This window comes from Petromyzon marinus, chromosome 60 (assembly GCF_048934315.1).
Source record: "Petromyzon marinus isolate PM22_M1 ecotype Great Lakes invasive population chromosome 60, UKy_Petmar_22M1.pri1.0, whole genome shotgun sequence".
Lineage (NCBI taxonomy): Eukaryota > Metazoa > Chordata > Hyperoartia > Petromyzontiformes > Petromyzontidae > Petromyzon > Petromyzon marinus.
The window spans coordinates 1986803-1999478 of NC_133726.1; the positions used below are offsets into that span (position 1 = coordinate 1986803).

A 12676-nucleotide genomic window follows, 5' to 3' on the forward strand; every position below is an offset into this window, starting at 1 on the left:
AAACACGTTAAATTCACTGCGGGGGCGGGCTCGCCTTGGCAAAGAAGTTGAGGATCGACGGCTGACCGGAGGGCGTTGTCGCCGCGCGCGACCGCGGCGGACGCCCCCCGGGGCTTGCGTTTGGCCGGTGGGGTGGCGCCCATTGTGTTGATCGCCACCTGCTGGCGCTTGTTGGCGCGAGTCTGGGCGGGCGGCGCGTTGCTGTCGGGATCACGAGTGGGCGGAATGAAAAATAATCATTATTGACCTGATTTTTGCGGGACCCCAGGGTCCCGCCAAATGATTCACATGTGGTTTCGTTTCACCAATGGAACAATCACCACAGATTCAACTTACTTTGGAGACTCCAGGAAATTGCATGTCAGGAATGACATCCTTCACAGATGGGATTAGAACACGGATTTTGTGTACTGTACTGAATCGGACCTGGATCTTGTGTTTGTTTAAGATTTTGGAAATATTTTTGGTAACGCCAGCTATGGAGGTAACGTGATGGTTATGATTTACGTCTCAGTGGGTTGTTTCTCTATGGTTGGAGAAACAGCTTTGTGGATAATGCGGTCCGAATACCCATTCATCGTAAGGGCCTGGTGTAGGTGTTCCAGTTCACTGGCTAGGTGGTGTTGGTCAAAAATGCAGTGGGCCCTATGGTGTAGTGTTTTGATGAGGGAATTCTTCTGTGCCGGATGGTGGTGGGAATCAGGTTTCAGATAGGAATTTGTGTTGGTGGCTTTCCTGTAGACAGAGTGTCCCAAATAGCCATCAGGTTTCTTCTCAAAGGAAACATCCAGGAATAGTAGCTTACCATCCTTCTCCACTTCCATGGTGAATTTGATAGATGGGTGTATGGAATTAATGTGGTTGATAAATTGGTTCAGTGCTGGCAGGCCATGTGGCCAAATGACTAAAGTGTCATCCACATATCTCTTCCACAAGGAAAGACGTAGGGTGGATGTCTGGATGGCATCTGTTTCAAATTTCTCCATAAAAACATTCGCTATCACTGGTGATAAGGGGGGTACCTTCATTTTGTTTGTGGAAAGTACCATTCCAGGGGAAGTAAGTGTTGGTAAGGCAGTGCCATGTTGGACTAAATCTTCATTATTGCTAAGGTGTCAGGCACAGGAACCTTTGTGAACAGAGAAACAACATCAAAGCTGACCAGAATATCATCTGGGGACAGTTAAATGCCCTTGATTAGAGAGACTAAGTGAGCTGAGTTATGTACTGCTGAAGTAGTTTTTGCCAGTGAATTGAAGTAAGGTATCAGAAAACGGTCCAGCTTGTAAGTAGGTGAGTTGATAGTGGAAACGATGGGCCGAAGTGGAGTGCCTTTCTCATGGATCTTAGGAAGACCATAGAATCTGGGTGGTCTAGCAGCACAAGGTTTCGGGAGGCACGTTTGACTGGTTCGATTAGAGAAGTCGAACTGGTAATGATATTGTTGGTTTTTGTAGTCAGTCTGTTAGTAAGATCTTTGTTGATTTTGGTGGAGATGCCATCATTAAGAAGGTCCTGGATTTTGTTGTTGTATGTGGTTTTAACCATTATGACAGTAGCATTGCCCTTGTCGGCCGAGAGGATGACTCGGCCGACAAGTTCAAAGCGTTCGTCTTTGCTGATGTTACTAATGGGTTTCTTAGAATTTTTAAGGATGGTGGCAATTTCAGCTATAGCAACGTCTGTCGGGGTAGGGAGAGTGGAGCGCTGCCGAGTGAAGAGCAGCTGGAAGGGATTAAAGGGCGAGCAGAGACAAAATGTCGGGGGGTGGGGAGGTGAAGAGAGCGGGGATGGGAGTGGGGAGCTGAAGCAACAGGAGATGCGGATATAATGGCAACACCATAACATCCTTCCAATGATTGCTCAATTTGTATCCATATCCCCGGTTGAAGTTATGTCTGTTTATATATCTGGATGGCTTCATGAACAAACCTTTGATAGTAGCTTGAAGGTTTTCAGAGCACCTTGGTCTCAGAAAAAACAATATCATGAGAGCCCAAAGCGTTATAACAGTGGTCAGCCACGGTGGAGGAGTTAGTTCTGCCGTGTTTCAGATCTGCCTTGTGCTCGCGAACACGGACCGAGACATGTCGTTTCGTTTCCCCAATGTAACAATCGCCACCCACCTACAACCAAACACCCACCCACACAACAACCCACCCACCCACCAACCACCCACCACCCACCAAGCATCTACCACCCACCACCCAACTACCACCCACCCACCAACCCACCCATCTACCATCCACCCACCACCCACCCACCACCCACCCACCAACCCACCCATCAACCGACCAACCAACCCACCCACTTACCACCCACCACCGACCCACCCACCTAGCCTCCCACCACCCTTCCACCAATACCAATACCCGACATTTGCCACTAAGTGAGAGTGACGTCACCATGGCACCTGTACCAGGCCAGGTGCACTTTGAGGCCACATGAAGCGTTGAAGGCTCGCTGAAAGGAGGAGGTCTCGGGACAGACCCAGCAGGTGCCATGGGTTGGTGACCAAGATGAGCGATAGATGCACACCAGCTGTACCGCCTACTGTGCCAACTTGCTGCATTTTATCCGCCCGGCGCTCCGCTCGTTGTTGTGAGCGTCGTTCTTTAGTCCTCCGTTGTTGCTGGAGGGCCACTGACTCCAACTGCCCCGTAGCATAATAAAGGTTTTTGGGTTAGATCGCGTTATTTATAAATGAGTCGTAACCCTTCACCACCCGACACGGCCAAACAGTACAAAATGTGTCACGTTTACAAATGACAAATAATTCACTACTTTAGCCACCAGTGTGTTGAAGAGTGAATCAATATCATTAAAAATTCTAGTACGACGTTTCGCTGGTAATTACATCCAGCTTCATCGGGCAATTTGCCAGATTGGTGAGGCTCTCCTCTTGCTCCCGGTCTTAAATAGAGCAGCAGCAGGACACTACTGGGCAGTTCGAGGCAGTCGCCCTCCAACAACAACGGAGGGGGGAGGAGCGATCGTCGGCGGGCTGGTGGAGTGAGTCCAGTGATTGATGCCAGATCTGTAACCAATCTCTGGTTGTGGCTTTGCTCTCCAACACGCCGGTGTGCTAGACTACTGTAGTGTAAGTACAGAGGAGCACACACTATATTTGTGGAGGCAACGCATTTAATAAACAATTCAATGATCACTGGGCTCTATTGTTAAGTGTGGCTATACTGTCCTAGACTGTTCACTATGTGTGTGTGAGTAAGCTATCACCGGGTTGGTAGCACACTTGCTCCGGACCCACGTTTCCCCGACTAAACCTACATGACGACGAAGAGCGGCAGCGAAGAGCAGAGTCCTCTTTAGTGGATACCCAAACGAGCCCCCAGTCCCCTCGGCCCTCCCCCTTTATCCCCTGGCCGTCGCCTCGCACCGCCCTCGGCCACGCCCCCTCCTGTATCCGGACTGGAGCTCCCCGCTCCTGGTCACGTGACCGCAAGTCCTCCAATGGTGGCTCCCGGCGCTCAGCGTGGCTGGTGCAACAGCGTAGAGACCACTTTGTGTGTCATGTTTTGTTTTACGTGACAAACCCTTATTAATTGTGTTGGGTGGTGGCGGGTTTAACGACACTTTTATAAACAGGGTGCTTAAAAAATGTTTTAACACTTATATGGGACTATCGTTTTTAATGTAAAAAGAGCAGATAATACACTGTAACGTGACAACAAATGTGTGCTAATAGCTTCAAAAAGTCAAAGAGTCTCCCACTTGTTCACCATCGTTGTCAACACATGCCTGGAATCTTCTCCAGGTGGTCTCCAGAGCCCTGGAGGCACGTTTCTTGCGGTATTGTTGCAAATTCTCTGAAGTGTTAACATTTTTTTTGAAGCACCCTGTTTTTATGCGACCTAACCCAACACACCTGCATTATGGATGATATTTGGTTGTGAAAGTCTTCCACGTGTTAAACCCATCTCCGTCGTTTCCTCTTTTCCCAGACCGAAGGCGAAAGTCAAACTGAGCCCGCAGTGCCAGCAAATCTTGACAAGCATCGCCAGTGACCCTCCGCCACAGACGTGAGAACAAATCGGTTCAACATCTGGACAGAGTGGGGGGGTTTGGGTGGTGGTTGCCGATGGAGGCTTTAGGACCAACTTCGGCATGCTGGGCCCTCCATGACCCCGGTGTCGGTGCAGTGGAACGTTAAGTGTCTGGCCACGCTCACCAGGTGAGCGACTGGGGAGTCATCCACTTAGATTGCTCACCGGGTGAGCGATGGAGATAGCGCCGCTCGGATTGCTCACCAGGTGATCGATGGGGGGAGCGCCATTCGGATCGTTCACTGGGTGAGCGACGGGGGTAGTGCCGCGGACGCGGGCGGCAGGGGTGGTGGTGACCCCGCTCTGTCTCTTGCGTTAGGTTCAACGAGCAGTCGGTGGTGGAGAAGATCCTGAAGGTTCGCGATTGTCCCTGGCTCGAGAACCGCACAGAGATCGACGCCTTCCGGTAAGGCGTTCCACTCCCGGCACGCACAATGGCGGGGTGGGTGGGGGTTCTGGTGTGGCCTGCCCTCACGGCGCCCGGCCATCTTTGTATTCCCCCCAAGGATACTCGCGGTTCTGCTGATCGCAACGTTGGTGGCCGCGGGCGTGGGGGGGGGGGGTTCGAACCCCGGGGGGGGGAGGGGGTCGCCGGGTTCGCAGCGCTGGGTCGCTGACCGCTCCCCCAGTGAGACGCACGACACACGGACAAAGGTCCCCCGTGTAGCCTGCAACAGACTGCCAGGGCAAAGTGAGGTTAGCGAGCAGGGCCTACGAAGGCCGGCAAGGCGCCGCGCGCCACCTTTGTCTCCCCAGCGGAGATGATGGTCACGCGCACCACACCAGGGATTCTCATTTGAGGCTGAGCCGACCTAGGGGAGGGCTCACGGAGCGGCTCAGGCAAGATGTTGCCGGCGACGCCGGCCGGTGAGCAGCACAGGGGGGCGGGCAGGGGGGGTGGGGGTGGGGGGTGTGGGGAGGGCGGGGGGGTTTGGAGGGGGGGGCGCACAGAGAGTGGAACTCGGGCCGGTGGGGGGGGCATGGGGTGGCGGGCGGCGTGCGGGGGGACGGGTGGGGACTGGTGGGGGCGGGAGGTGGGGGGGTATGGGGGGGCGGTGGGTAGAAGGCGGGGGGCGGGGGGGGCGGTGGGGAGAAGAAACTAGGGGGGACACGGGGAGTCGCGGCCTTCGTTTTGATTGGTTGAGACCGCAGTCGGACTGGAGCGTTCGGCAACGGGTGGGCCGGAGAGTTGTGACCGAGTGAGCCAGTAGTGGGTGCATCGGGTAGACAGATATCTAATAGACAGATAGCGGATAGACAGATAGATAGCAAATAGACAAATCGATAGATAGTGGATAGAGAGATCGATAGATAGCGGATAGATAGATACAGTAGCAGATAGATCTATAGATAGTGGATCGACAGATAGACAGATCAATAGATAGCAAATAGACAGATCGATAGATAGCGGTTAAACAGATATTTAGATAGCAGATAGACAGATCGATAGGTAGTGGATAGACAGATTGATAAATAGCCAATAGACAGATCGATAGATAGCGGATAGACAAATAGATATCATATAGATAGACAGATTGATAGATAGCGAATAGACAGATAACAGATAGACAGATCAATAGATAGTGGATAGACAGATAGATACATAGCGGATAGACAGAGAGATAGATACATTTTTAAAGGCGCAGTCCTGCAAATGACTCCTCTCACACCGCCGCTGATGGAGGAGCTGCAAGAGAAGAAACCCGAAACTCCATCCACGCTGATCACGCTGCTCAATTTGAGCTATTACTACTGTAATGGGTTCAATTGAGGCGCACACTTGAACTTGGAGGCAACATGTTTTTTTTTTAAACTAACATCACATGAACTCTTAACGTGAACGGGATAACGACAGAGGTTGGTGAATCACCGTTCTTATACGAACTAAATACACTTGGGGGGGATGGCTATTTACACACTGGATGGGACAACTACTAAATCGGACCAGGACAGCCTGGTCCACGTGCGCGATGACCAGAGACCGAAGACCACGATGATGGAGGTTTCTTCCCAGTGGCGACCAACCCCGGTCCTCCCCGGAGCTCGGATTTTATCCCTGCGGCGGGGCCAGGCCACGCCCTTGGCCACGCCCCTTTTTCAGAACTCTAAAATTTCTGGATATTCTTCTCGGACGGAGCAGAAATGGTAAAATTACACCCAGTATTTTTCCTAAAGAAAATGCATACTGACACCTATCTTATTGCCGAGTCACACCATCACCCCAAACCTAAATATACTCTTATCAAGAGCTCATTCATCGAGCTAAGAAAGTGTCAGATTTCTGTCAGCTTACACTTCCATGGTGAACTGGATGGATGGGTTTTGCCAGTTGAGATGATTTAGAAATGCGTTCAGTGTATCAGATGGTGACAATCTGAGAAGTGAAATTCAACATATTAAAGAAGCGCTGCAAATGAACGGTTACAATGATGTACAAATCAACAGGGCATTGAATACCAAAACCAAATCAAATAACAAAAGCATTGAAACTACCCAAGTAAATAAAACGATCAAAATACCGTACATTGCGGGAGTAACTGATAAACTAGCCAGATGTTTGGAGAAACAAAACATCCGAGTCAGATTTGGCACGGTACATAAAATACAGAAATTAATATCTGGAACAAAACATGTATTACCGAAGCTATCAACAGAAGGTGTGTACAGGATTAACTGCACGTTTGGTAAATGCTATGTTGGGCAAACAGGACGAATGATCAGCAAGAGACTAAAAGAACATCAGATAAATATTAAATTCTACCAAATGCAACTGTCAGCAGTAGCAGAACACGCGTGCCAACAAGGACACTCAATTGATTTTGATAATGTTGAAGTTTTGTGCAAAACTAGCTACTACTGAATTTCGATTTAAAGCTTTCGTGACTGCAATGATTCATCTTCTTTGGTTCTTTCGGTAAAGTCACGTAGAATGAGAATAAAATAATAAATTGATAAAATAAATAACACAATAATATTCTCACGACGTTTCGGCCACAACACAAGCGGCCTTCATCAGGTGAAGGGACGAGACTGTCTGGTAGGACAGCACTGGAGTGAAAGAGCCACATTCAGATCACGACCTTTAAGCTCTGTGAGAGGAAACAAAGCGCCTTGACAAAGGAATTAGCATATAATTTAACATTGAAATGGCTGAGTGATTAGCTTGTGACTGGTCACAGAAATAGCTATGTTAAAAGTTAAAGCATACACATCCGCAGAGGCACCCCTTGACAAAGGAATTAGCATAGAATTTAGCACTGAAATAGCTGAGTGATTAGCTTGTAACTGGTCACAGAAATAGCTACGTTAAAGTCAGAGCATACACATTCACCGAGGCACTTAGTACAAATCAAACAGGATAATTTAGCATTGAAATAACTAGGCGAATTTAGCATTGAAATAACTGAGTGATTAGCTAGTGACTGGTCACAGAAATGACTATGTTGAAGTCAAGGCCTACACATCTGAGCTATTCACAGTACTATATAGTGAACCAATAAAAAACTAAAATACAAATTACCTTAATGTTATCAATAAACTCTATATTCTCCAATCAGCTAAGCTACCAACAATAAGTCGTTATATATCACAATGCTATATGGATGAACTCGTCCGTCTGAATGGATGAACTCGTCCGTCTGAACGGGGCCCGTAGCTATCCGTGGTGCTAAAGTTGAGGGTAAGAATCCAGCCATTTTTTCGCCATATGTGCCCCTTTTTTGAGCTGCCGTTTTGTATTTACAAGAGGTGGTCCTTTTTTGAGCTGCCGTTTTGTATGTGTAAGATGTGCGTGTTTGAGCTGCCGCTCTCGCTCTGGCCCCTCCCCCCCTCCAACCGTATTTCCTATTTAAGCTTCTGTTCATCCCTCCGCCCCCCCCCCCTCTCTCTGCCTCCCTGTCCGTCTTTCCTCCCTCCTTACCTCTTGGTGGACTTGTATATGTATTTCTACTGACCGTGTACCTCGTATTTTTCATTCTATCTATGCTAGTATGTGCAATCCAAAGGTAGAACACGAAATTAAACACTCTTCTGAAATTCGTGGTCCGCCAGGAAGTGTCTAACTGTGTTGTTGGCCTGACTGGATGTGCTTCACGTAATGTTTTTTCAGGTTTGTTGAATTCTCGTCTATCATCTTTTTGTTGTATTTACCTCTGTGATTTGTTCTTGACACCTGATGAAGGTCGCTTGCGTTGTGATCGAAACGTCCTGATTGTTTTTTGCTTTAATATAATTTTATTATATTTCTACATACGTGACTTTACCGAAAAAACCAATGAGTAAAAATCCCCTTGACTTCCCGTGGGGCAGTGTCACGGCACTCGTCCGTGGCCACTCCATGGCGTGGAGTCGCCCTCTCGTAGACGCGAGCTGCAGGTAGCGGAACCTCCAGAGGGCCCATAAACAAACCACGGCACCACGTGACGCGGCTCACAGCGACACCACCACAGGCATCTCCAGTACTGGCTAAAGTGGCTGTGTCTCTCTCCTTGTCTCTCCATCTCTCCCGCTGTCTCCATCTCTCTCTCTCTGTGCCTCTGTCTTTCTCTGTCAATGTCTCTCTCTATCTCTCTCTGCATTGCTCTGTGTGTCTGTCTGTTTCTCTCTGTCTCCAGCTCTCTTTCTCCGTTTCTCTCTCTGTCTCTGAGTTTCTCTGTCAATGTCTCTCTGTGTCTCTCTGTGCTTCGTTCTCTGTATCTCTTTCTGTCTGTCTCTATGTCTCTCTGTCTCCATCTCTATCTCCGTCTCTGTCTCTGTTTCCCTGTCAATGTAACTCTGTATTCATCTCTCTCTGCATCACCCACTCTCTAGATCTCTCGCTGTCTCTCTGTCTCTTTCCGACTCCATATTTTTCTTTTAATATCTTTCTGTATATCTATCTCTGTCTCTCTTTCTCTCTGTGTCTCTCTTTCTCCGTTTCACTCTCTCTGTCTTTCTCTCTATGTATCTCTCTCTAATGTCTCTGTCCCCCTCTCTCTTTGTCTCTTTCTCTGTCTGTCCCCACTTCTCTCTGTGTCTCTCACTCTGCGTCTCTCTATGTCCACACCTCTCCCTGATGTCTCTATCCGATGCCTCTCTCTGCTTTCTCTCTCTCATGTCTCTTTCTGATGTATCTCTCTACCTGTATATCTCTCTCTATGTCCCCACCTCTCCCTGATGTCTCTATCCGATGTCTTTCTCTGATGTCTCTCTCATGTATCTCTATGTCTCTCTCATGTATCTCTATGTCTCCACCTCTCTCTGATGTCTCTCTCTCTATCATGTCTCTCTGTCTCTGTCTGTCTCTCTCTCTATGTCTCCACCTGTCCCTGATGTCTCTCTCCGATGTCTCTCTCTGCATCTCCATCGCCCTGGTCACAGGTCGACTCACGCGAACGCAACGGGAGGAGCGAGCCAGGTGGTGATCACGCGAAGCAACACGCCCATCAACACGAGCATCGTCTTCGACCAGAAGAAGAAGGCGCTCGTGGTGGACGCCAAAGTCGCGAATCTCTTCCTCAAGGTGCGACCCTGGGAGTGGTGGGGTAGGGGGGAGGGAGTGCTGTCGCGCGCCTACCACACGCACAGAGACACACACAGCGACACACAAAGACAGTGACACAACAACAACCGCCATTCGCCACTAAGTGGCGGTGACGTCACCACGACGCTTGTGCCAGGCCATGTGCACCTTGAGGTGTTGTATATGCCGGGTGTTGAAAATTTTATTTTAAAAAATAATAAAAATGAAATAAAATTGGAAAAATGCGTAATTATCCGAAAATATGTTAATTGCTGTAATTATGTGCATAAATTATGCTACTTAGGGAGGTGTAATCGTAATAAGTTATGCAATTGCATGCGATTATGCTAATGAAGCCGTTATGATAATTAGGCCCTGCCTCGCTGTCGAGGGTAGTATTATCAATCGGGATCATACGATTAATTGTATGAAGTTATGCAGGTGTGCTGTAAGTATGCTTCGTTGTTTAGGTTCGTATTATCAATCGGTATAATAGATTATTCTCGCTTTAACATTTACTGATTATGTCTTAGTGTTTTTATATCAGGTCTCCAAATTCAAATCTCACCGCAGGATACAGTTCTTATGATTAATATTATTATGCATGAACTTAGGAAGGCACCACGCAGACACTTCTTGTGTTAAGCAATTTTAATTTCTACACAAAACCTTAACACTCTAATATGCGAACTCTTATGCTTGGAATTGTCAACACAGTACTCCTGGTGATGTTCCCCTCATTGATCCATGCATTTAACCCTCAATGATCACGTTTGTTAACTGGGTAACAGAACAATCGATTGTTCCTCAGAGTACGCGAGCATACACGGCGATAGGAACAAAAAGTCCCTAAAAATTCATGCAACGATATTCATACGAAGGGCAATAAAGAAACATGTCCCGAAGGCAAAAGTATACGGCAATGAATTCATGGGCAAGATTGTGTAATTAACGAAATGTTGGAACAATGGTGTGGGGCAGTATGCCTGCTTCAGCAAATACTTATCAATTGGCTAAGGCTTCCATACATTCTCAGGCAGATTCTGTGATCAAAATAACGATTTCAACACAATATTCTCCCTGTGAGTGTATAGATTCGTAACGTAGGTTTCTAAACGTTTAGTTTTCATCGATGAATTTGTTGGTAATGTTTATGCAAATAAAAGAACCATAACTACTAAAAAATACTTCTAAACGACCGTTTCCCCGTAACTCAATGGCAGCCGTGTTCTTCGTTATTGGTTGATGCTTGATGCACTTATCATGAGTCTTCTTATCAATTTTCGTTCGTGTATGTGTTGAGTGGGGGTGTTATTTGTCTCCTTGATCAATTCTTCGCGTTAAGCAGACGCCGAGGTTGGGCATCCCTTGTATTCAAATGTGTTCGTTCCCTGCGGAGCGGTGAGGGTTGTGAGGGTGTGTGTGTGTATCGTACGGACAGCTTGGCACTCCCTCTTTCACACGGGCGGCCACAGTTTCTGTCCACAGCTGGATGGAAGAGTCGGCACGAGGCTCGCCGTCGGCGCGCGATGATCCCGCCGTCAGATAGCGCCCGCAGCTCGTCCGCTGGTTAGCTGGCACCCTGGCTTGGTGACGCTGGTGGGAGTGTGGGTCGAACCCACGGGCGCTCTCCGCCGGCGCTCTCCTCTCCCTCACGGGCGGCTGGTCGGGCTCTTTCCCCTGCTGGATGAGCCGAGTCGGCGCAACGCTTGTCCGCTGGCAGCTGGCACCCTCGCTTGGTGGCGCTGCTGCGCGCTCTCTCTCTTGCTCCGTCTCTCTCTGGCGGTGCCGGTTGCGCGCGCAGCTCGTTCTCTGCAATTTCTGGCTTGGTCGATGCTTGGCCCTCTCCGCCCTTTCTCGAGGTTGATTGCTTGACGCTGCTCGCCAGTTCAACTCGAGCTACAGCAGCTGCACGTGGGAGCTGGTACTCACTATAAAGGTAGAATAGCTTTCAGCGATACTCTGTCGGTCCATACCGAACTCGGCACCGGAGCGTCACCTCGCCCCTCTTCTCTGCGAGACACAGCACCCATTAGTTGATCTCGAGGCCATGACCCGGAGCCTGCCCTTCGCAGTCTTCCTTGTTCGCAGCACTTCGATCCTTGCAGAGCTGTCCCTTGCCGAGCCGATGTGTTGAGTGTCCCTGGTTATACGTGGAATTTCGCCCACCTCGGCTCGCCTTCTCACAAAGGACCGGAACTTCCTTTGATTTCGCTCTCAGCCTGTGGGAACAGCTGTTTGTCCGGCCTGTGTGTGTGTGTGTCATATTTATTGAGTAATATAAGTTTCATCTTCTTTGGTTCTTTCGGTGAATTCACGTAATATTATTGTGTTATGTTATTTTATTTTATCAATTTATTATTTTATTCTCATTCTACGTGACTTTACCGAAAGAACCAAAGAAGATGAATCATTGCAGTCACGAAAGCTTTAAATCGAAATATAAGTTTCATCAAGGCATGGTTCCTGTCGCCTTCCTCAAGCCATCCCGCCATCAAAAGAAAAAACAGATGCTCCAGATTGCCCTTCTTCTGTAGTAATGCAATAATTAATCTGGAGGGAGGGAGGTTCCCCCTGTCCGGTCGAGTCCTCTCCCCCGTTCTCTTCCCTCCCGGTGAGACATTCTTTTGTCTCTCACAACGGGGGTGTTGTGGCTTTTGAAGTCGTTTTCTGTTGTACGGTTTGGAAGTTAAAAATTTATTTTACCTCCTATAGTTTGATACCGTACCACTTGTAGTTATGATTCTGTACGTGACTCAAGGTATGTTGTAGTAGTGTTTCCATCGTGGTGTTTAATTTTTACTTTTTAAGAGATGCTCTCTGTCTGCGTATGCAAATTCTTATCACGTGCTGCTGGAAAACAAAGGCGGCCGGGAGGCTCTCTTTCTCTCTGGGATACATTTATTTTGGTCACGTGATCGACCCACCTCGCCTCATCTCTTCTGGCTGGCACCCCGGTTTAACACTTCATAATTATAATTTAGTTTATGTTTCCCAATATTCGTGAATAACTTTAGTATTAAAATCATATATGAGTGTTGATAACCCACTACTGTAGATTGTGGCCTGGTCCTTAATCGGAGTGAGTGTGTTGGTCTATGTTGTTCACTTT

At 48.3% G+C, this 12676-nt stretch overlaps 1 protein-coding gene across 1 annotated transcript in view; it reads left to right on the forward strand.

Annotated features, from left to right (window-relative positions):
- The first annotated feature begins 4364 nt into the window (after positions 1 to 4364).
- LOC116955524 (alpha-N-acetylneuraminide alpha-2,8-sialyltransferase-like) overlaps positions 4365 to 12676 on the forward strand; it is a 160739-nt gene continuing 152427 nt past the window's right edge. The window contains exon 1 of the mRNA XM_032976657.2: positions 4365 to 4470. The gene's annotated coding sequence lies outside the window, so the exon portion shown is untranslated. The remainder of the gene's footprint in view (positions 4471 to 12676) is intronic.